The sequence below is a fragment of the Mesoplodon densirostris genome, chromosome 1, assembly GCF_025265405.1.
Source record: "Mesoplodon densirostris isolate mMesDen1 chromosome 1, mMesDen1 primary haplotype, whole genome shotgun sequence".
In the NCBI taxonomy this organism is placed as follows: Eukaryota; Metazoa; Chordata; class Mammalia; order Artiodactyla; family Ziphiidae; genus Mesoplodon; species Mesoplodon densirostris.
In genome coordinates this window covers 23596823-23622002 of record NC_082661.1, presented here as the reverse complement: position 1 = coordinate 23622002, position 25180 = coordinate 23596823, and the positions used below count along the sequence as shown (strand labels likewise).

The window sequence follows — 25180 nt, the reverse complement described above, 5'->3', positions numbered from 1 at the left end:
ATGCCTCAACATTAGATACCATACAAGATGCTGTACTAATGGTACAGTGCAGAAAGTTGGCTGAATTTGATGGTTTTTAGTCAATATTTCATGAGGAGTTATACTGCCTAAACAGTTGAAACCTCACATTAAGGAGACTTCAGTCTACAGATAAGTAAATCCTTCCAACTGTTTTGTTTTTTTCTTCTTGTTTTAGCTTTAATAGGAAAAAAAAGAAAAAGAATTATCCTACAAATTTATCCTATACAATTGATCAGATTCATAGTAAATTAGAATCTGTGGTTTTTAAATAACTAACCTTTAAGACTTCTGAGGTTCAGTGTTATCTATTCATCATCTTTTTTGTGTGGAGTCCACAGCAACAGCTTTATGTATTCATATATTTGATTTCTCAAGTCTACCTGCTTGAAGTTATTGGTAGAGCTCAAAATGGAAGCAATCACAGTCCAAGGTCTTTCCATTCTTCTAGACCAGGAGTTGACAAAACTTTTTACATAAAGTGCCAGGAAGTACATGTTTTAGCTTTGTAGGTTTTATAGTTTTTATCACAAGTACTTAGCTCTTTGGTTGTAACACAAAAGTGGACATGGACAATGCACGAAAGAATGATTGCATCTGGATTCTAATAAAACTTTATTAACAAAATCTGGTAGTGTGCAGGCCTGCAGACTATTATTTTCCAACTCCTTCAAATCTAGCCAAAGTCCTTTCTCTGTCCCTAAATCTCAAGAATGACTACCTAAAAGCAAGGTTGAGAAAATAAAATTAAATACTGTCTGGGAAAGTGCTTTGAACACTATGGATCACTGCAAGGCCACTTATTAATTTAAGCTCACCTCACAGGGTAGTTGTAAGGATGAAATGGATTAATGTACACAGAACACTTAAAACGCCCCTGACAATTAGCAAGTGCTTATGAAATGGTGTCAATTATTTTTATTTAACATTATTATTTATCCTACCTGTTCACAACCTTCATGGGTTCCACTTTCTTTAGGACATGTCACAAATCCTCTGATCTTGCGAAAGAAGCCTGTTTTACTTTTCTGGACTCTTTCTTCCCAACTAGCTCATTCTGCCAAACTTCTCTTTTCCATCCTCTTGAAAGTACTTCCTTTCTTTTGTTCTTTCTGCTTCCATGTCCTCCTGTATGCTTTATCAGCTGCCTAAAACTTACCCACACTTTATTTTATTTTTTGAATTTTTGAATTTTATTTTATTTTTTTTTATACAGCAGGTTCTTATTAGTTATCCATTTTACATACATTAGTGTATATATGTCAATCCCAATCTCCCAATTCATCACACCACTACTCACCCCCCCTGTTGCTTTCCCCCTTAGTGTCCATACGTTTCCTCTCTACGACTGTGTCTCAATTTCTGCCCTGAAAACCGGTTCATCTGTACCATTTTTCTAGGTTCCATATATATGCATTAATGTACGATATTTGTTTTTCTCTTTCTGACTTACTTCATTCTGTATGACAGTCTCTAGATTCATCCACGTCTCTACAAATGACCCAATTTAGTTCCTTTTTATGGCTGAGTAATATTCCACTGTATATATGTACCACATCTTCTTTATCCATTTGTCTTTCGATGGGCATTTAGGTTGCTTCCATGACCTGGCTATTGTAAATAGTGCTGCAATGAATATTGGGGTGCATGTCTCTCTTTGAATTATGGTTTTCTCTGGGTATATGCCCAGTAGTGGGATTGCTGGGTCATATGGTAATTCTATTTTTAGTTCTTTAAGGAACCTCCATACTGTTCTTCATAGTGGCTGTATCAATTTACATTCCCACCAACAGTGCAAGAGGTTTCCCTTTTCTCCACACCCTCTCCAGAATTTGTTGTTTGTACATTTTCTGATGATGCCCATTCTAACTGGTGTGAGGTGATACCTCATTGTAGTTTTGATTTGCATTTCTCTAATGATTAGTGATGTTGAGCAGCTATTCATGTTCTTCCTGGCCATCTGTATGTCTTCTTTGGAGAAATGTCTATTTAGGTCTTCTGCTCATTTTTGGATTGGGTTGTTTGTTTTTTTTTAATATTGAGCTGCATGAGCTGTTTATATATTTGGGAGATTAATCCATTGTCTGTTGATTCATTTGCAAATATTTTCTCCCATTCTGAGGGTTGTCTTTTCATCTTGTTTGCAGTTTCCTTTGCTTTGCAAAAGCTTTTAAGTTTCATTAGATCCCATTTGTTTATTTTTGTTTTTACTTCCATTACTCTAGGAGGTGGACCAAAAAAGATCTTGCTGTGATTTATGTCAAAGAGTGTTTTTCCTAAGTTTTCCTCTAAGAGTTTTATAGTGCCCGGTCTTACATTTAGGTTTCTAATCCATTTTGAGTATATTTTTGTGTATGGTGTTAGGGAGTGTTTAATTTCATTCTTTTACATGTAGCTATCCAGTTTTCCCAGCACCACTTATTGAAGAGACTCTCTTTTCTCCAATGCATGCCCTTGCCTCCTTTGTCATACATAGATTAGTTGACCATAGGTGCGTGAGTTTACCTCTGGGCTTTCTATCATGTTCCATTGAGCTATATTTATGTTTTTTTTTGCCAGTACCATACTGTCTGATTACTGTAGCTTTGTAGTATAGTCTGAAGTCAAGGAGTCTGATTCTTCCAGCTCTATTTTTTTCCCTCAAGACTGCTTTGGCTATTCGGGGTCTTCTGTGTCTCCATACAAATTTTAAGATTTTTTGTTCTAATTCTGTAAAAAATGCCATTGGTAATTTGATAGGGATTGCAATGAATCTGTAGATTGCTTTGGGTAGTATAGTCATTTTCACAATATTGATTCTTCCAATCCGAGAACATGGTATATCTCTCCATCTGTTGGTATCATCTTTAATTTCTTTCATCAGTGTCTTATAGTTTTCTGCATACAGGTCTTTAGTCTCCCTAGGTAGGTTTATTCTTAGGTATTTTATTCTTTTGGGTGCAATGGTAAATGGGAGTGTTTCCTTAATTTCTCTTGCAGGTTTTTCATCATTAGTGTATAGAAATGCAAGAGACTTCTGTGCAATAATTTTGTATCCTGCAACATTATCAATTTCTTTGATTATTTCTAGTAGTTTTCTGGTGGCATCTTTAGGGTTCTCTATGTATAGTATCATGTCATCTGCAAACAGTGACAGTTTTACTTCTTCTTTTCCAATTCATATTTTTTAATTTCTTTTTCTTCTCTGATTACCATGGCTAGGACTTCCAGAACTATGTTGAATAATAGTGGTGAGAGTGGACATCCTTGTCTTGTTCCTGATCTTAAAGGAAATGCTTTCAGTTTTTCACCACTGAGAATGATGTTTGCTGTGGGTTTGTCATATATGGCCTTTATTATGTTGAGGTAGGTTCCCTCTATGCCCATTTTCTGGAGAGTTTGTATCATAAATGGGTGTTGAATTTTGTCAAAAGCTTTTTCTGCATCTATTGAGATGATCATATGGTTTTTATTCTTCAGTTTGTTAATATGGTGTATCACATTGATTGATTTGCGTATACTGAAGAATCCTTGCATCCCTGGAATAAATCTCACTTGATCATTCTCTATGATCCTTTTAATGTGTTGTTGGATTCTGTTTGCTAGCATTTTGTTGAGGATTTTTGCAACTATGTTCACCAGTGATATTGGTCTGTAGTTTTCTTTCTTTGTGACATCTTTGTCTGGCTTTGGTATCAGGGTGATGGTGGCCTCGTAAAATGAGTTTGGGAGTGTTCCTCCCTCTGCTATACTTTGGAAGATTTTGAGAAGGATAGGTGTTAACTCTTCTCTAAATGTTTGAGAGAATTCGCCTGTGAAGCCATGTGGTCCTGGGCATTTTTTTGTTGGAAGATTTTTAATCGTAGTCTCAATTTCAGTGCTTGCGATTGGTCTGTTTATATTTTCTATTTCATCCTGGTTCAGTCTCAGAAGGTTGCACTTTTCTAAGAATTTGTCCATTTCTTCCAGGGTGTCCATTTTATTGGCATATAGTTGCTTGTAGTAATCTCTCATGATCCTTTATATTTCTGCAGTGTCAGTTGTTACTTCTCCTTTTTCATTTCTAATTCTATTGATTTGAGTCTTCTCCCTTTTTTTCTTGATGAGTCTGGCTAATGGTTTATCTATTTTGTTTATCTTCTCAAAGAACTAGCTTTTAGTTTTATTGATCTTTGCTATTGTTTTCTTTGTTCCTAGTTCATTTACTTCTGCTCTGATCTTTATGATTTCTTTCCTTCTGCTAACTTTGGGTTTTGTTTTTTCTTCTTTCTCTAGTTCTTTTAGGTGTAAGGTTAGATTGTTTATTTGAGATTTTCCTTGTTTCTTGGGGTAGGCTTGTATTGCTATAAACTTCCCTCTTAGAACTCCTTTTGATGCATCCCATAGGTTTTGCATTGTGGTGTTTTCATTGTCATTTGTCTCTATGGATTCTTTGATTTCCTCTCTGATTTCTTCAGTGATCTCTTGGTCATTTAGTAGTGTATTGTTTAGCCTCCATGTGTCTGTGTTTTTTATGTTTTTTTCCCTGTAATTCATTTCTAATCTCATAGTGTTGTAGTCAGAAGAGATGCCTGCTATGATTTCAATTTTCTTAAATTTACTTAGGCTTGATTTGTGACCCAAGATGTGGTCTATCCTGGAGAATGTTCCATGTGCACTTGTGAAGAAAGTGTAAGCTGCTGTTTTTTGGATGGAATGTCCTATAAATATCAATTAAATCTATCTGGTCTATTGTGTCATTTAAAGCTTGTGTTTCCTTATTAATTTTCTGTTTAGATGATCTGTCCATTGGTGTAAGTGAGGTGTTAAAGTTCCCCACTATTATTGTGTTACTGTCAATTTACTCTTTTATAGCTGTTAGCAGTTGCCTTATGTATTGAGGTGCTCCTATGTTGGGTGCACATATATTTAGAATTTTTATATCATCTTCTTGGACTGACCCCTTGATCATTATGTAGTGTCCTTCCTTGTTTCTTGCAACATCCTTTATTTTAAAGTCTATTTTATCTGATATGAGTATAGCTCCTCCAGCTTTCTTTTGATTTCCATTTGCATGGAATATCTTTTTCCATCCCCTCACTTTCAGTCTGTATGTGTCCATAGGTCTGAAGTGGGTCTGTTGTAGACAGCATATATATGGGTTTTGTTTTTGTATCCATTCAGTGAGCCTGTGTCTTTTGGTTGGAGAATTTTATCCATTCATGTTTAAGATAATTATTGATATGTATGTCTCTATTATCATTTTCTTAATTGTTTTGGATTTGTTTTTGTAGGTCCTTTTCTTCTCTTGTGTTTCCTACTTAGAGAAGTTCCTTTAGCATTTGTTGTAGAGCTGGTTTGGTGTTGCTGAATTCTCTTAGCTTTTGCTTGTCTGTAATGCTTTTCCCTATTGAATCTGAATGAGATCCTTGCTGGGTAGAGTAATCTTTGCTGTAGGTTCTTCCCTTTCATTACTTTAAGTAAGTCATGCCACTCCCTTCTGGCTTGTAGAGTTTCTGCTGAGAAATCAGCTGTTAGCCTTATGGGAGTTCCCTTGTATGTTATTTGTCATTTTTCCCTTGCTGCTTTCAATAATTTTTCTTTGTCTTTAATTTTTTCCAGTTTGATTACTATGTGTCTTGGCATGTTTCTCCTTGGGTTTATCCTGTATGGGACTCTGTGCATTTCCTGGATTGGGGTGGCTATTTCCTTTCCCATGTTAGGGAAGTTTTCGACTATAATCTCTTCAAATATTTTCTCAGGTCCTTTCTCTCTCTCCTCCTTCTGGGACCCCTATAATGTGAATGCTGTTGCCTTTAATGTTGTCCCAGTGGTCTCCTAGGCTGTCTTCATTTCTTTTCATTCTTTTTTCTTTATTCTGTTCCACAGCAGTGAATTCCACCATTCTGTCTTCCAGGTCACTTATCCATTCTTCTGCCTCTGTTATTCTGCTATTGATTCCTTCTAGTGTATTGTTCATTTCAGTTATTGTATTGTTCATCTCTGTTTGTTTGTTCTTTAATTCTTCTAGGTGTTTGTTAAACATTTCTTGCATCTTCTCTGTCTTTGCCTCCATTATTTTTCTGAGGTCCTGGATCATCGTCACTATCATTATTCTGAATTCTTTTCCTGGAAGTTCGCCTATCTCCACTTCTTTTAGTTGTTCTTCTGGGGCTTTATCTTGTTCCTTCATCTGGTACATAGCCCTCTGCCTTTTCATCTTGTCTATCTCTCTGTGAACAGGGTTTTTGTTCCACAGGCTGCAGGATTGTAGATTTTTTGCTTCTGCTGTCTGTCCTCTGGTGGATGAGGCTATCTAAGAGGCTTGAGGAAGTTTCCTGATGGGAGGGACTGGTGTTGGGTAGAGCTGGCTGTTGCTCTGGTGGGCAGAGTTCAGTAAAACTTTAATCCCCTTGTCTGCTGATGGCTGGGGCTGGGTTCCCTCCCTGTTGGTTTTTTGGCTTGAGGCCACCCAACACTGGAGCCTACCTGGGCTCTTTGGTGGGGCGAATGGCGGACTCTGGGAGGGCTCAAGCCAAGGAGTACTTCCCAGAACTTCTTCTGTCATCATGGTGAGACACAGCCACCCCCCGCCTCTGCAGGAGACCCTCCAACACTAGCAGGTAGGTCTAGTTCAGTCTCCTATGGGGTCACTGCTCCTTCCCCTGGGTCCCGATGCACACACTACTTTGTGTGTGCCCTCCAAGAGTGGAGTCTTTGTTTCCCCCAATCCTGTCGAAGTCCTGCAGTCAAATCCCGCTAGCCTTCAAAGTCTGATTCTCTAGGAGTTCCTTCTCCCATTGCCAGACCCGCAGGTTGGGAAGCCTGAGGTGGGGCTCAGAATCTTCACTCCAGTGGGTGGACTTCTGTGGTATAAGTGTTCTCCAGTTTGTGAGTCACCCACCCAGCAGTTATGGGATTTGATTTTATTGTGATTGTGCCCCTCATACCATCTCATTGTGGCTTCTCCTTTGTCTTTTGTTGTGGGGTATCTTTTTTGGTGAGTTCCAGTCTCTTCTTGTCAATGATTGGTCAGCAGTCAGTTGTGATTCTGGTGCTCTCGCAAGAGGGAGTGAGAGTATATCCTTCTACTCTGTCATCTTGAACCAATCTCCCTTATCCACACTTTAAGTGGCAGCTTACCTCCTGTTTTTCCCTGACTATGATAGTAAAATCATAAGAAGTTCATATTTAGTCATTTAGACATGACTAGTCATGTTCTAGTCATTGTACTAAGTTTTTAACATGATTTGCCTTCAGAATATCCCTAATAAGGAAGGTATTATTATTCCCAATATACAGATGAAATTAAGATTCATAGAACTTAACTAGTTTTCTCAAGATCATACAGCTAGGACCCTAGATAATTTGTCTCTAGAATACACGTACTCTTTACCACTGCACTGTACTGCCTCTTTAACTGGAGTGAGATATCTGTCCTCTAATCTCTTACAGGAATCCTTATGATTTACTTGATAGGAGTCATTTATGCCTTTTATGATTTTCTTCCTGTGTGACTGTGAACTTTAAGCTCCTTGAGAGCATCCTTGTGCCTTAGACGTGCAAGGCTGATAATCAGGAGGTTCACACTGGGATGACTGTATGAGGTTAAATGTGGAAATATCTGCCTAACAGTTGGGTCTTACCACTGCCCAAAACCCTTCAAGCATCTCACCCACCAACCCAGCTATGCTGACCCCTATCCTTGGAGTCCCTGCTTCTCCTGGCAATCCAGAAGTGAATGGGTTAATACCTAGAACACCAGGAAATCTCCCAAACCCTGCTCCTAAACTAAGATCCCTATTCATACTGACTGGTCATTGCCATGTCTGAGCATCTTGAACATCACCCCATCTGATATTTTGAAAAGTCCATTGTAGATGCTTATGACTGTACACTGATGTGAAAGAAAATAAGGACAGATGGGAAAGAAGAAAAATACCATGCAGACACTGGAGAATGGTGACATTCTGTTACCAGCAATGGTAGCAGAAAATGACCAGCATTGTCACACGGTAATTATGGCATCCCAGTGAGTTAAACTCACTGCATGTATCAGAAATGTGCATCAGAAACTCCCTGCATGTTTCAGAGGCAAGGCACTATGCAAATTAAAGGCAGGTTATAATTTTTAATCACTTAGCATCCAAGCACACCTGTGACTCTATCTTGGTGAGCAGTTATGGAGGCATGGGCCCACCATCACCAGTGGAATCATCAGCTAGAGAACATTCCTTTTGTTTGTCGCTGTTCTGACCAATCATCGCCACAGGCTTTCCTGAATCCTGCAGCAGCAGGAGTCGTCTTTAAACCCAAAGCACGAATCCATCCCTCTGGGATTCTGCCACAGAGAAGACTTGGTAATTTTTTTAAAATGCTCATTAAAAACCATTCTGAAACCATTTTGTTTCCTGGATGAAAATGGCATCACATTAGCCCTACCAGACCAGTCCCCGAAATTTAGAAGAAAATTGTGCAGAAATACAGAGTTCATTTACTCAAGTAAGCACACACCTGCATTACAGAATGGTTCAATTTTCATCCCAGCAGCAATCCCTAGGTCTGAGTTACATAAATGAATAATACATTTAGTATGTTATTAAATGGGGCTGCTTACCTCTGTAATAACAAGGCAACTTATGATTATGTTGGACTTAAGCTCTGAATATTACTGGGATGCATTTAGTTGGTAAAACATTCTTCAATCTGCCAAGAATAAAAATGCTTTATAATGGCAATGGAGTCTTTGTACAATTACTGAAAGGAAACATTCTGCAAATATACCTTTGATATTACCGACCGTTCATCTGTAGATAGTGTCTTGTTATTTCAACAACCCCAGTTTCAGCTACTCTCTTCCTTCCTTTCTTGATACTCCTCTGTCAACTTTTCCCTTTTACCCCTACCCTCTTTGATTTTCCTTCTGGCTGCCTGCCAGTCTTAAAAAAAAGAGGAAGGCCATAGTTTTCCTTTGTGAGAGTAAAACTGGAAAAAACATTGGAAGTCTTCATATCCTGTGATTTTGCTATTCAGCAGTTTTTTTTAATTTATGATTTTGTACAGATGTTTATGGTACAGATGTTTGATACAGATGTTTATGACTATTCAGTGTATGCTAAGTTGACAATATAGTCTAGTTTAGTCAATCACAACCCTGTATGTGATGTCAAGACCCTGCCCCCAGAAATTATGGTTTACTTGAGAATTCTGGGCATCAGTGTGTTTTTGTTTTTAAGTTCCCCTGGTGATTCTAGTGTGCAGCCAGGATTAAAGATCACTGCCCTGGTCACTGTCCTAGTGTTGTGGAACCAAATAGCCTGAGTTTAAATGCAGGCTCTTACTCATTAGATAAACTTGGGCAATTTACCCAGACTCTAATGTTTGGGTTCTCTGCCTGTAAAATAGGAATAATTACGGAATCTTTCCCTAAAGTTCTTGGGAGGATTAAATGAGATAATGTATTCAAAAGGACTTAGCATAGAATCTGGCACATTGCAAGACCTTAATAAATATTAAAATATCAAAAGGTAGTAAAAAGTTAGTATTTAATGTTTTAAATATTAGCTTGCTCTTATACAGCAAGTTCCCTGAAAATAGAAGCCATGGTCTTACTGCCAAGATTACCTTAAGATCAAATCAGACCACATCAATTTCTTCCTTAAAATCATTCAGAACTGCTTATGGCTTATCCATAAAGGGTAAAGTTCAGGTTTAAAGGAGAGCTCCATGATCTGTCCTCAATGCATTTTTTTTCAGCTTTAGCTCTTTCCACTGCCTGACATGCTTCCTGAGCTCAGGCCAGGTTGAAGTCTACATGTCTTCTTCTGCCTCTGTTGTTCATTCTGCCTGGGATGGTCTTTACTCTGTCAAGCTTCTATTCATTCATTAAAAATCAGTGTAGAGGGCTTCCCTGGTGGCACAGTGGTTGAGAGTCCGCCTGCCAATGCAGGGGACACAGGTTCGTGCCCCGGTCCGGGAAGATCCCACATGCCACAGAGCAGCTGGGCCCGTGAGCCATGGCCACTGAGCCTGCGTATACAGAGCCTGTGCTCCGCAATGGGAGAGGCCACAACAGTGAGAGGCCTGCATACCGCAAAAACAAAAAACAAAAAACAAAAAAACAAAAAACAAAAACCCCAAAAAACAAAACAAAACAAAATCAGTGTAGAAATTATGTTTTCCTATGATGTCTCCTCTTTTTTCACAGTAGTTGTTACATGTAATGACCAAGAAAGGGCTAGAACTCTAGGTTTTCTTATAGCCAAGGTAGGTCTTGTTGTCACTGAACTCTGTTGACCTTCATTTGTGCACACGAGAAAAATTTAAATAGTTTAATTTCTTGGTTTGTACTATGTGTCTTTGTTTTCAAGGGAAAACCGCCTTGTTACAATGACACTTAACTTGAAACGAGAAATGGGGCAAGCCCTGGGGACAGAGAAGGGAGCTGGTTCTGGGGACAGTGTATGGCTAACACTTAAAATCTTTCTAGATCCAATGTGCTCACATTTCAACAATAATCCTATGTAGCAGCCATAACCCCAACATTCAGAAAGAATAGGGTTCCATGGCTGACTAAGCAGGTTCTCCAAGTTTCTCTCCTCAAGGCAATAGCTCTCAGGACTTTCCCCTTAAACTGAGTAAGCAGGCCTTGGGATTAGGGGATTCTCATCAGACAGAACACTAGATCGAGGGGAGAAAACTTCTCTTTCATTAAGTAGGATGGAAGCACAAGTCATTTAATTTGAACAGTAAATAGAATGTGGCTTCATTCTGAATGCCAACTTGATGAAGTGAGACATATGGCCAAGTTAAACTAAATGACAGCATCAAAAATCACGAGAATGGCTCATGGAATCCACTGCTAGAGTCAACTAGTTGTACAACAAATTTATAGAAGGAAAATTTCCCTACTTTTAAGTATCGGCAGTCTGAGGAATCCTAATACTGAATCATTTCAAATTGGTCATGAACATGTCAGAACCTGAAGGGATCTCAAAGATCATCCAACACAATCCCTCTCTTTGCACATAAGAAAAAAAAGAGATGCAGTTTAGAGGGCTTGCCAAGCTCACACAGGGGCAAGTAGTAGTTATGGGCCTTGGGACTGAGTTTGGAAGTCTCCTGCCATGATGCCATACCACGCGGATGAGGATCGTTATTGCCAATACCACTGATGTGGGCAAGGACGGCGATGCGAGGAACCAGATCTCCACATACACCTTCTTCATTACAACCCTAATGCCATCCCATACAAATATGGGAAAATGCATCTAAGAAAGATATTCTGAAAAATCAACTTTGTAGCAACAGACAGCTATAGAGTGTTTGCTGTGAGACTGCATGGGTGAGTTCCAAGAAAACAGTTACTTGGGCCCTTGCAGTGCTGGGGTCTATAAACAATGCAAGTGATTTCCTTTCTGTGGACTTGAAACACATGCACCACTTTTAGGACCAGTTATTCTCTGTGATGCACATTGACAAATCTTGCTGAGTAAATCAGACTGAACATCAAGATCCCCAGCAAGATGAGAAATGGGATCACTTGGGAAATGACCACAGCCCTCAGAGACCCTAGAAATAGCAACCCCAGACAGCAGTGGCAGGATAACCAAGGTCTAAATGTTTTCATAGCTGATGTAGAAAGGAGTATGTTTCTAGAAAGCATCTTTATTTGTTTTTTTAACATCTTTATTAGAGTATAATTGCTTTACAATGGTGTGTTAGTTTCTGCTTTATATAGAAAGCATTTTTAAAACAATCTAAATGTATGTTGACAGTATGCAGATTGCTATTTTGATATACTTTATGTGTATATAAGTGGGTCCTGGACCCACTAAGTATTTTTATATAGATACTGAATTAATGTTATTTTAAAATCTTTTTTTTAACTTCCTGAGTAAATATTCCCATTGAATATTGAGAAACTAACCCTGAGGATCAATAACAACTGTCACTGTACATTTACATTCTTTCGGGAGGGATTAATGGCTCCTTGAAAGAAACTCCACAGACAAAAATTTCTATATCCACTTTTTTATAAACAAATCTAGAAATATCTCTGGCTTAATAGCAAAAAGAAATCTGTCCCTTGAGAAGACTATCTTGGCTTCTTAGAATAAACCAGCCCAATGTCTACTTTATTTTATATTTACAGAATCTTTTACGGTTGGCATGAAACAAGCAACATCCTAGTTAATTTGGCAACTTAAATTTGTATCATGTTCCCTGGATCCAAAACAGTATAAACAAGATTTAACCATATATAAGTACAACTAAATAAGCTTGGGCTTCTGTATGTGCAAACTGAGATATTTATAGTCATCGATGGAGAAACAGAGGAATGAATTTGAGGTTATTTTAGCACTAAATGCCAGATGATGTACAAAGGAATACTGATTTCATTTTATTTGAAGAAAAGGGACTCGTTTACTAATCAGGTAAATGTGTTATCTGCCTTGAGTGGCACTGGGGACAGACATGTGTTTTGTTTTTTTTGTTTTGTTTTGTTTTGTTTGCGGTATGCGGGCCTCTCACTGTTGTGGCCTCTCCTGTTGCGGAGCACAGGCTCCGGACGTGCAGGCTCAGCGGCCATGGCTCACGGGCCCAGCCGCTCCGCGGCATGTGGGATCTTCCCGGACCGGGGCACGAACCCGTGTCCCCTGCATCGGCAGGTGGACTCTCAACCACTGTGCCACCAGGGAAGCCCAAGACATGTGTTTTGATGTACAGTGGTTACTAATTATGTGACTTTATGAGCCTACACAAGCTATTATTTCAGTTTTACCGATGACCAAACAAGGGCTTAGGTTAAATGTGTCCTAGATCTCAGTACCATCATGACTATTAACTATGAAATAAATGTCTGGACTATAGATACACAATAAAAGGAAGTTTTCCCCCTCTCTTTACCTTCACTCCAGAGGAGTCCTTCACTCCAAAAGTCCAGATGCTGGTGATGGCATCTGCATTTTGTAAAGTGACTACTATCTGCTAGGCACTGTGCTGCATGCTTCATATACAGTATCATATTTAATCAACCTCCAAAAGCAAATAGCAAAATTTTATAGGTTACGAAACTAAATCTCAAAGAAAGGAAGTCACTTGCTAAAGATAAAGGTAAATGGCAGAGACTGGATTAAGACTCTTAATCTGTTTCATTCTAAAATAACTCTATTTTTCACCAAACAACACATCCCCCCTTTGAGTTCACTCTGTACCCATAACAGGCTGAGGCCCCATTACCAGCCTCCTTGTTTTCCATGGAATGGCTTGTGGAAGGCATGAAGGAAACAGTCAGGGAGAACGTGGTAGAAGCTTGCTCACACGCTGTCCTGTGGTGTGGACATTGGACACTTGAGACCACTGCACCAAGCCCTAAGGACTGGTGGCTACAGCCACCTAGAGGGACATTCTGTACCTATTTCAATTCTTATTCCAACTCTCTAAGACCTTGCTAAGAACTGAAACAAAAACTGCACACCTGTTCACTTCTATACAGTGAAGCTGGTAACAATTTTGGCATCTCTTTGAAATAGCATTTCTATTGGGAATAATAATAACCAATGCTAGAATGTTTCCATCACAGTGAAGTGAGTGAACCTGAGAACACTGTTTATATAGCCAGGGTAATAAACTAACTGTGAGTGCAACCATAACCATTTACAAAGTGAGGCCTTAAAAAAAAAAAAGGAAGGTTTACCTGCATGCTTTCAAGTAAAGTCGCAGAAAGGTGCTACTGGCAGATTTGCTTGTTAAGCTTTTATTTTTTTTTTTTTTAATTTTTTTTTATTTTACAAATTTAATCAGTTATACATATACATATGTTCCCATATCCCCTCCCTTTTGCGTCTCCCTCCCACCCTCCCTATCCCACCCCTCCAGGCGGTCACAAAGAACCGAGCTGATCTCCCTGTGCTATGCGGCTGCTTCCCACTGGCTATCTACCTTACGTTTGGTAGTGTATATATGTCCATGCCGCTCTTTCACTTTGTCACAGCTTACCCTTCCCCCTCCCCATATCCTCAAGTCCATGCTCTAGTAGGTCTGTGTCTTTATTCCTGTCTTACCCCTATGTTCTTGATGACATTTTTTTCTTAAATTCCATATATATGTGTCAGCATACAGTATTTGTCTTCTCTTTCTGACTTACTTCACTCTGTATGACAGACTCTAGGTCCATCCACCTCATTACAAATAGCTCAATTTCATTTCTTTTTATGGCTGAGTAATATTCCATTGTATATATGTGCCACATCTTCTTTATCCATTCATCCGATGATGGACACTTAGGTTGTTTCCATCTCCGGGCTATTGTAAATAGGGCTGCTATGAACATTTTGGTACATGTCTCTTTTTGAATTATGGTTTTCTCAGGGTATATGCCCAGTAGTGGGATTGCTGGGTCATATGGTAGTTCTATTTGTAGTTTTTTAAGGAACCTCCATACCGTTCTCCATAGTGGCTGTACCAATTCACATTCCCACCAGCAGTGCAAGAGTGTTCCCTTTTTTCCACACCCTCTCCAGCATTTATTGTTTCTAGATTTTTTGATGATGGCCATTCTGACTGGTGTGAGATGATATCTCATTGTAGTTTTGATTTGCATTTCTCTAATGAGTAAAGATGTTGAGCATCCTTTCATGTGTTTGTTGGCTGTCTGTATATCTTCTGTGGAGAAATGTCTATTTAGGTCTTCTGCCCATTTTTGGATTGGGTTGTTTGTTTTTTTGCTATTGAGCTGCATGAGCTGCTTATAAATTTTGGAGATTAATCCTTTGTCAGTTGCTTCATTTGCAAGTATTTTCTCCCATTCTGAGGGTTGTCTTTTTGTCTTGTTTATGGTTTCCTTTGCTGTGCAAAAGCTTTGAAGTTTCATTAGGTCCCATGTGTTTATTTTTGTCTTTATTTCCATTTCTCTAGGAGGTGGGTCAAAAAGGATCTTGCTGTGATTTATGTCATAGAGTGTTCCGCCTATGTTTTCCTCTAGGAGTTTGATAGTGTCTGGCCTTACATTTAGGTCTTTAATCCATTTTGAGCTTATTTTTGTGTATGGTGTTAGGGAGTGATCTAATCTCATACTTTTACATGTCCCTGTCCAGTTTTCCCAGCACCACTTATTGAAGAGACTGTCCTTTCTCCACTGTACATTCCTGCCTCCTTTATCAAAGATAAGGTGACCATATGTCCGTGGGTTTATCTCTGGGCTTTCTATCCTGTTCCATTGATCTATCTTTCTGTTTTTGTGCCAGTACCATACTGTCTTGATTACTGTAGCTTTGTAGTATAGTCTGAAGTCAGGGAGCCTGATTCCTCCAGCTCCGTTTTTTGTTCTCAAGATTGCTTTGGCTATTCGGGGTCTTTTGTGTTTCCATATAAATTGTGAAATTTTTTGTTCTAGTTCTGTGAAAAATGCCATTGGTAGTTTGATAGGTATTGCATTGAATCTGTAGATTGCTTTGGGTAGTAGAGTCATTTTCACAATGTTGATTCTTCCAATCCAAGAACATGGTACATCTCTCCATCTATTTGTATCATCTTTAATTTCTTTCATCAGTGTCTTATAATTTTCTGCATACAGGTCTTTTGTCTCCTTAGGTAGGTTTATTCCTAGATATTTTATTCTTTTTGTTGCAATGGTAAATGGGAGTGTTTCCTTGATTTCACTTTCAGATTTTTCATCATTAGTATATAGGAATGCCAGAGATTTCTGTGCATTAATTTTGTATCCTACAACTTTACCAAATTCATTGATTAGCTCTAGTAGTTTTCTGGTAGCATCTTTAGGATTCTCTATGTATAGTATCATGTCATCTGCAAACAGTGACAGCTTTACTTCTTCTTTTCCCATTTGGATTCCTTTTATTTCCTTTTCTTCTCTGATAGCTGTGGCTAAAACTTCCAAAACTATGTTGAATAAGAGTGGTGAGAGTGGGCAACCTTGTCTTGTTCCTGATCTTAGTGGAAATGGTTTCAGTTTTTCACCATTGAGGACGATGCTGGCTGTGGGTTTGTCATATATGGCCTTTATTATGTTGAGGAAAGTTCCCTCTATGCCTACTTTCTGCAGGGTTTTTATCATAAATGGGTGTTGAATTTTGTCAAAAGCTTTCTCTGCATCTATTGAGATGATCATATGGTTTTTCTCCTTCAGTTTGTTAATATGGTGTATCACGTTGATTGATTTGCGTATATTGAAGAATCCTTGCATTCCTGGAATAAACCCCACTTGATCATGGTGTATGATCCTTTTAATGTGCTGTTGGATGCTGTCTGCTAGTATTTTGTTGAGGATTTTTGCATCTATGTTCATCAGTGATATTGGCCTGTAGTTTTCTTTCTTTGTGACATCCTTGTCTGGTTTTGGTATCAAGGTGATGGTGGCCTCGTAGAATGAATTTGGGAGTGTTCCTCCCTCTGCTATATTTTGGAAGAGTTGGAGAAGGATAGGTGTTAGCTCTTCTCTAAATGCTTGATAGAATTCGCCTGTGAAGCCCTCTGGTCCTGGGCTTTTGTTTGTTGGAAGATTTTTTTATCACAGTTTCAATTTCAGTGCTTGTGATTGGTCTGTTCATATTTTCTATTTCTTCCTGATTCAGTCTTGGCAGGTTGTGCATTTCTAAGAATTTGTCCATTTCTTCCAGGTTGTCCATTTTATTGGCATAGAGTTGCTTATAGTAATCTCTCATGATCTTTTGTATTTCTGCAGTGTCAGTTGTCACTTCTCCTTTTTCATTTCTAATTCTATTGATTTGAGTCTTCTCCCTTTTTTTCTTGATGAGTCTGGCTAATGGTTTATCAATTTTGTTTATCTTCTCAAAGAACCAGCTTTTAGTTTTATTGATCTTTGCTATCGTTTCCTTCATTTCTTTTTCATTTATTTCTGATCTGATTTTTATGATTTCTTTCCTTCTGCTAACTTTGGGATGTTTTTGTTCTTCTTTCTCTAATTGCTTTAGGTGCAAGGTTAGGTTGTTTATTCGAGATATTTCCTGTTTCTTAAGGTGGGATTGTATTGCCATAAACTTCCCTCTTAGAACTGCTTTTGCTGCATCCCATAGGTTTTGGGTCGACGTGTCTCCATTGTCATTTGTTTCTAGGTATTTTTTAATTTCCTCTTTGATTTCTTCAGTGATCACTTCGTTATTAAGTAGTGTATTGTTTAGCCTCCATGTGTTTGTATGTTTTACAGCTCTTTTTCTGTAATTGATATCTAGTCTCATAGCATTGTGGTCGGAAAAGATACTTGATACAATTTCAATTTTCTTAAATTTACCAAGGCTTGATTTGTGACCCAAGATATGATCTATCCTGGAGAATGTTCCATGAGCACTTGAGAAAAATGTGTATTCTGTTGTTTTTGGATGGAATGTCCTATAAATATCAATTAAGTCCTTCTTGTTTAATGTATCATTTAAAGCTTGTGTTTCCTTATTTATTTTCATTTTGGATGACCTGTCCATTGGTGAAAGTGGGGTGTTAAAGTCCCCTAGTATGAGTGTGTTACTGTCGATTTCTCCTTTTATGGCTGTTAATATTTCCCTTATGTATTGAGGTGCTCCTATGTTTGGTGCATAAATATTTACAATTGTTATATCTTCTTCTTGGATTGATCCCTTGATCATTATGTAGTGTCCTTCTTTGTCTCTTCTAGTAGTCTTTATTTTAAAGTCTATTTTGTCTGATATGAGAATTGCTACTCCAGCTTTCTTTTGGTTTCCATTTGCATGGAATATCCTTTTCCATCCCCTTACTTTCAGTCTGTATGTGTCTCTAGGTCTGAAGTGGGTCTCTTGTAGACAGCATATATATGGGTCTTGTTTTTGTATCCATTCAGCCAGTCTGTGTCTTTTGTTGGGAGCATTTAGTCCATTTACATTTAAGGTAATTATTGATATGTATGTTCCTATTCCCATTTTCTTAATTGTTTTGGGTTCGTTATTGTAGTTCTTTTCCTTCTGTTGTGTTTCTTGCCTAGAGAAGTTCCTTTAGCATTTGTTGTAAAGCTGGTTTGGTGGTGCTGAACTCTCTCAGCTTTTGCTTGTCTGTAAAGGTTTTAATTTCTCCATCAAATCTGAATGAGATCCTTGCTGGGTAGAGTAATCTTGGTTGCAGGTTTTTCTCCTTCATCACTTTAAGTATATCCTGCCACTCCCTTCTGGCTTGTAGAGTTTCTGCTGAGAGATCAGCTGTTATCCTGATGGGGATTCCCTTGTGTGTTATTTGTTGTTTTTCCCTTGCTGCTTTTAATATGATTTCTTTGTGTTTAATTTTTGACAGTTTGATTAATATGTGTCTTGGTGTATTTCTCCTTGGATTTATTCTGTATGGGACTCTCTGTGCCTCCTGGACTTGATTAACTATTTCCTTTCCCATATTAGGGAAGTTTTCAACTATAATCTCTTCAAATATTTTCTCAGTCCCTTTCTTTTTCTCTTCTTCTTCTGGAACCCCTATAATTCGAATGTTGGTGCGTTTAATGTTGTCCCAGAGGTCTCTGAGACTGTCCTCTGTTCTTTTCATTCTTTTTTCTTTATTTTGCTCTGCAGCAGTTATTTCCATTATTTTATCTTCCACCTCACTTATCCGTTCTTCTGCCTCAGTTATTCTGCTATTGATCCCATCTAGAGTATTTTTTATTTCATTTATTGTGTTTTTAATCGATGCTTGATTCATCTTTAGTTCTTCTAGGTCCTTGTTAACTGTTTCTTGCATTTTGTCTATTCTATTTCCAAGATTTTGGATCATCTTTACCATCATTATTCTGAATTCTTTTTCAGGTAGACTGCCTATTACCTCTTCATTTGTTAGGTCTGGTGGGTTTTTATCTTGCTCCTTCTCCTGCTGTGTGTTTTTCTGTCTTCTCATTTTGCTTATGTTACTGTGTTTGGGGTCTCCTTTTTGCAGGCTGCAGGTTCGCAGTTCCCGTTGTTTTTGGTGTCTGTCCCCAGTGGCTAAGGTTGGTTTAGTGGGTTGTGTAGGTTTCTTGGTGGAGGGGACTACTGCCTGTGTTCTGGTGGATGAGGCTGGATCTTGTCTTTCTGGTGGGCAGGTCCACGTCTGGTGGTGTGTTTTGGGGTGTCTGCGGACTTTTTATGATTTTAGGCCACCTCTCTGCTAATGCGTGGTGTTGTGTTCCTGTCTTGCTAGTTGTTTGGCATAGGGTGTCCAGCACTGTAGCTTGCTGGTCGTTGAGTGAAGCTGGGTGCTGGTGTTGAGATGGAGATCTCTGGAAGATTTTCGCCGTTTGATATTATGTGGAGCTGGGAGGTCTCTTGTGGACCAGTGTCCTGAAGTTCGCTCTCCCACCTCAGAGGCACAGCACTGACTCCTGGCTCCTCAATTTGGGATGATTTGTTGTCTATTCATGTATTCCACAGATGCAGGGTACATGAAGTTGATTGTGGAGCTTTAATCCGCTGCTTCTGAGGCTGCTGGGAGAGGTTTCCCTTTCTCTTCTTTGTTCTCACAGCTCCTGGGTCTCAGCTTTGGATTTGGCCCCGCCTCTGCGTGTAGGTCGCCGGAGGGCGTCTGTTCTTCGCTCAGACAGGACAGGGTTAAAGGAGCAGCCTCTTCGGGGACTCTGCCTCACTCAGGCCGGGCGGGAGGGAGGGGCACGGAGTGCGGGGCGAGCCTGCAGCGGCAGAGGTCGGCGTGACGTTGCACCAGCCCGAGGCGCGCCGTGCGTTCTCCCAGGGAAGCCGCCTCTGGATCCCGGGACCCCGGCAGTGGCAGGCTGCACAGGCTCCCGGAAGGGCGGTGTGGACAGTGACCTGCGCTCGCACACAGGCTTCTTGGCGGCGGCAGCAGCAGCCCCAGCGTCCCACGCCCGTCTCTGGGCTCCGCGCTTTCAGCCGCGACTCGCGCCCGTCTCTGGTGCTCCTTTACGCGGCGCTCTTAATCCCCTCTCCTCGCGCACCAGGAAACCAAGAGGGAAGAAAAAGTCTCCTGCCTCTTCGGCAGCTCCAGAGTTTTCCCGGACTCCCTCCCGGCTAGCTGTGGCACATTAGCCCCCTTCAGGCTGAGTTCTCGTCGCCAGCTCCAGTCCTCTCCCTGCGCTCTGACCGAAGCCCGAGCCTCAGCTCCAGCGCCGCCCGCCCCGGCGGGGGAGCAGACAAGCCTCTCGGGCTGGTGAGTGCCGCTCGGCACCGCTCCTCTGTGCGGGAATCTCTCTGCTTTGCCCTACCCAGGTATGTGGGGAGTTTCTTGCCTTTTGGGAGGTCTGGGGTCTTCTGCCAGCGTTCAGTAGGTGTTCTGTAGGAGTTGTTCCACGTGTAGCTGTATTTCTGGTGTATCTGTGGGGAGGAAGGTGATCTCCGCGTCTTACTCTTCCACCATCTTACCCGGAAGTCCCTGCTTGTTAAGCTTGATCGACAAGGGACGATTGTTTAGTAGACCTGTTCAACTCAAGTTCTGATTGCATGGCTGCAGTCTGTGCCCTGTTGTAAGGGACTGGGTGAGGCAAGGGAGGTGCCTGGTGAGTGAAATCTACGGAGGCAAGAACTCTCAAACCAACCCTGCCCTTGTGATTTCTCTGCACTTCATCCCAGCCTGAAGCTAATACAGATTCTGTGCTGACAACCCGAGATGCTTGTGGATGGCTTAAAACAGGCATTGGAGGGACTCAGCGGGGCCCAATGGCTCCTTAATTCTAGAGACTTCCAGGCACAAACGTCAGGGCTTGTCTTTGAGAAAACTACCAGCATGGCCTTTTCACCTGGATCATTTCTTGTTCCTTTGCCTACAGTAACCTGCTTCACACCTTCTTAATTTGGGAAATCCTGCTTGCCCTTCCTCTCAGTGTTCCCTTACAGAATCCATTGGTGTCCGTGTTTTAAAGGAGGATGGCAGTTAATATAACTGAATCTCTCATGTGTGAGACTCACAGGCAGTGCGTGGGCAGGAAGCTGGTGTTTCAACCCTTAATGGGGGAGATATCTGGCAATGCCTGGATACTCAGCTCTAAGAAGCAATCAGCTGGCTGGGAGGAGTTTGCTTTAGGTGCTCTCAGAAAGACCTTCAATTGCCAAAGAGACTCTAATTATTGTTGTAGGGTTTTTTGTTTTTTTCTGGGTTTATTTTATTTTATTTTTTTGGCGGTACGCGGGCCTCTCACTGTTGTGGCCTCTCCCATTGCGGAGCACAGGCTCTGGACACGCAGCCTCCATGGCATGTGGGATCTTCCCGGACTGGGGCATGAACCTGTGTCCCCTGCATCGGCAGGCAGACTCTCAACCACTGCGCCACCAGGGAAGCCCTGTTGTAGGGTTTTAATAACAATTATTATGTTATGAGAATGCTAACTGCAGCATTGTTTATAGCAGCACAAAACAGGAAACGACCAAAATGTCCATGAAAGGGATGACTACATAATACCAGGTGCTTGAATCCTAGGGAGTTAAAAGAAATTAGATGGAGAGTAGCCTTATACACTCTGACTTGGAAAGATGTTTAAGTTATGTTTTTGAATGAAAAAGGGAACTAGAAGAACAACACATCTAGTAGGAAACTGCATATAAAAATAACCAAATTAATTTTGTATATTTTTTTCTTGGCATCATTATTCACTGACAAATGCAAAGGAAAGTGTTTAGAAACATGCATATCAAACAGATCACACTTGTGTGGGAAAGGGGGCCAGGATTAGGGGGATCATCTAAATTGGCCTTTTAAACAGAGAAAACATGTATTTTTTTTTTGTAATTAAACATCTGTAAGTGAAAAGCTAAATATTTAATGGCAGCATTGTAGCAGCTACAACAGATTACTGAATCTGTGCTTATGAAATGCCACTGAATCAACATAGAGCCAAGTGACATCTGGGGTCAGGACTGGAGTGGTATTCAGAAGGGCAGAAAGTTCTTTTTCAATTTCATCTACACTTTATCTCTTGCCTGCTCTTGCGTTGGCTACAGACACTGCAAATGGGAACTTGATGATATTGGGGCCTTCTTTGAGGGTGATTTCAGGCCCCTGTCCCAGCTAATGGTCTTTCTATTCCTGATGCAAATGTGTAGTTTAGACAGTATGTTGATCTGTGGGGTTATGATTGATACCCGCTTCCCCGACCTTAGCCCATAGGGCGCTATGCAGGTGGTCACTCTTCCACCTGTGAGCCCTTTACTTTTGAGAGCAGGGCATTCATCCTTTCTGCTGATAACTGGTATTAATCATATGTTCCTTTTACACAAACTTGCTCACTGTTGCTGATGCTTTTCTGAAGAAAGTTTAAATGGAATGGATGAAACTAGCAGATGTGATAACTCAAGAAAAATCCCTTAGGGTCAGATGCTCTCAGGTAATGCCCATGGATAGGAGCAACCTTCTGAGAGTGGAGGTGGAGCCCTAGGAAGTAATATTTGTGAGTGTGTGATTAAAAACATAACTGCATTGACAAACATTTATATACCTGGACAAATACTGCTGAACCAATTTTCTAATTGAAATTTTAGTTTTATAGGGCATAGATGAAAAACCCCATTGAATAGAATATTATAAATTATTCATCTCTGATGTTTTATTTTATATGGGTTAGGATTTATTTGGGTTTCACATACTGAGTTCACCAAAGGAATGGTGAAACCTATTTAGGGGTAGCTGAAAAATGTGTGTGTGTGTGCGTGTGTGTATAAATATATGTATATAATTATAAAATTAAAATACATATATATTCTCAATAAACTGAAAAGTGAGGGGTCATCAGCCTTTATTCTGCCTTATTACAGTGATTTGAGTAGCCTCTGGAACAATTAGACCCCTCTGTACTTCAGCCTCCTCTCATTAATACCAAAGAGAGAATAGTATAACTCCCCTGACTGACAGTGAAAAAAAATCAATTCTGAAATTAGCTTCAGGGACTCCTAATGCCCTTTACAATGTCTAAACATGCTGGTACATGCAAGTGATAAAACTACTGTCTTTGGCATTTCTTCACCATTAAGTTTAGTTATTTCACCAGCCCTTTTCAATTTCTCCCACGATGCTAGATGCTGAAGACCTCACTGACCTATTGCTGTAAAAATGTTATTTGTATTTTTCTCAGATTTTTTGTTTCTCTTCAAATAAATCACAGCTTATTTCTTTATTCAATCAGAGATAAGAATATTTGATGTATGTGTCTATGTTTTTTCCCTCCTTCTGCAAAAAGTTTAAATGGAATGGATGAAACCAGCAGATGTGATAACTCAACAAAAGTCCCTTAGGGTGAGATGCTCTGAGAGTAGTATATATTATTTTGGTAATCTTTTAAAATTTCAAATACAGGGGCTTCCCTGGTGGCGCAGTGGTTTAGAGTCCGCCTGCTGATGCAGGGGACACGGGTTCGTGCCCCGGTCCAAGAGGATCCCACATGCCGTGGAGCGGCTGGGCCCATGAGCCATGGCCGCTGAGCCTGTGCATCCGGAGCCTGTGCTCTGCAACGGGAGAGGCCACAACAGTGAGAGGCCTGCGTACCGCAAAAAAAAAAAAAAAAAAAAAAAATTCAAATACGAAAGTACATAAATGGAAACATGAACATCCTCTCCTCTGTATTGCAGCTCGCATGAGAAATGAGAAGGGCAATTGTCAAGTAATGCTGGCCTATCGGTGAGGTACCTACTCTCTCCCTCCCTCCCTCTTTCCCTCCTTCCACCCCTTCTACCCTCCCCCTCCCTCCCTCCCTCCCTCCTTCCCTTCCTTTCCTCTCTTTTTAACTTTTCAATATCAGAATTCTCAAATATGCACAAATGAGAGAAAATAGTATCATAAATACCCATGCCCTCATTAAGTTATCTTCAAAATTTACTAAACCTATCCCTTTTTCTAATATTTTAAAACAAATGCCATACACCATGTATCTTTAAAAGATAAGGTTTTTTTAGCCTAACCAAAATATCATTATGACACCTAAATATATAATATATTTAGTTAATATAATAGAAGTATTTAGATTTAGATATAACCTGATATCACCTGTGATGGTCAATTTTATGTGTCAACTTGCATGGACCTCAGGATGGCTAGATATTGGTCAAACATTATTCAGGGTGTTTCTCTGAGGGTGCTTTTGGATGAGATTAACATTTAAATCAGTAGACTGAGTAAAACAGATTGCCCTCCCTAATGTGGGTGGGCCTCTTCCAATCAGTTGAAGGCCTAAATAAAACAAAAATGCTAACCCTCTTCTGAATAAGAGAAAATTTGTCCTGCCTGACTGCCTTTAAACTGGACAGTGGCTTTCTTCCTGCCTTCATACTCAGATGGAAACATCAGCTCTTCCTGGGATTTGACCCTGCTGGCCTTCAGACAAGAACCTCACCATCAGCTTTCCTGGCTCAGCATCAGCATTCAGACTGGGACTGGAAACAAACCATCTGTTCTCCTGGGTCTCCAGCTTGCCAACTCCCACCTTGTGGATGTCAGGATTTGGACTTGCCCACCTCCATAGTTGGGTGCTCCCATTCCTTATAACAAATCTCTTTATATACATATGTATATATATATATGTATATATATATATATATATATATATATATATGTATATATATATATGTGTGTATATATATATATATATATATATATATATATATATATATATATATATATATATATAAACTCCAATTGGAGATAGAAAAACATATCTCAGGAAAACCCTGATACATACATCACTAATCACCAGACCACAGTCCATTTCCCCATATGGCTCAAAAACGTCTTTTAATAGTTTTTTTGAATTAGAATCCAAATAAGTTCCACACACTATTTTCTAAGTCCATAAATATCAGTTACAATTGTGGGAAAGTCACGGAATGGTTTCCCTTTTATGGTATTTCTTAAATAATATTGGATAAACCCCACAACACAGATCATTAAACACAAAATTTAGACTCTGATTCCAGATTTATAAAGATCAGAATGCATGCCTTCAATGTGTCAAGACTGGACAGAAAGAAAATGAAACACATTCCTACTAACACTAGTATACTCTTGAAAAGTCAATGAGCTTCTTTTCTGCCTCAAGTTTCCACATCTATAAAACAGGAAATGCATATGGGAAATATTTGTTTGGCCTTCCACACAGGGATGTCGTGAAGGTAAAAGGTAGCCTCATGTGATTAACTAGTTCTGAAATAAAGTATCAAAAAATGAAGATATGTATATATTATCATCATCGCCACCTTCATCCAAGGAACCTGTTTCGTTTCTTTGTTTGCAACTGGGGTCTTATTCT

The 25180-nt window shown here is 39.8% G+C and overlaps 1 protein-coding gene across 7 annotated transcripts in view; it reads right to left on the bottom strand.

Moving 5' to 3' along the window:
* Positions 1-25180, bottom strand: part of SORCS1 (sortilin related VPS10 domain containing receptor 1) — a 572111-nt gene that overhangs the window by 81134 nt on the left and 465797 nt on the right. The gene's annotated exons all lie outside the window — the stretch shown is intronic.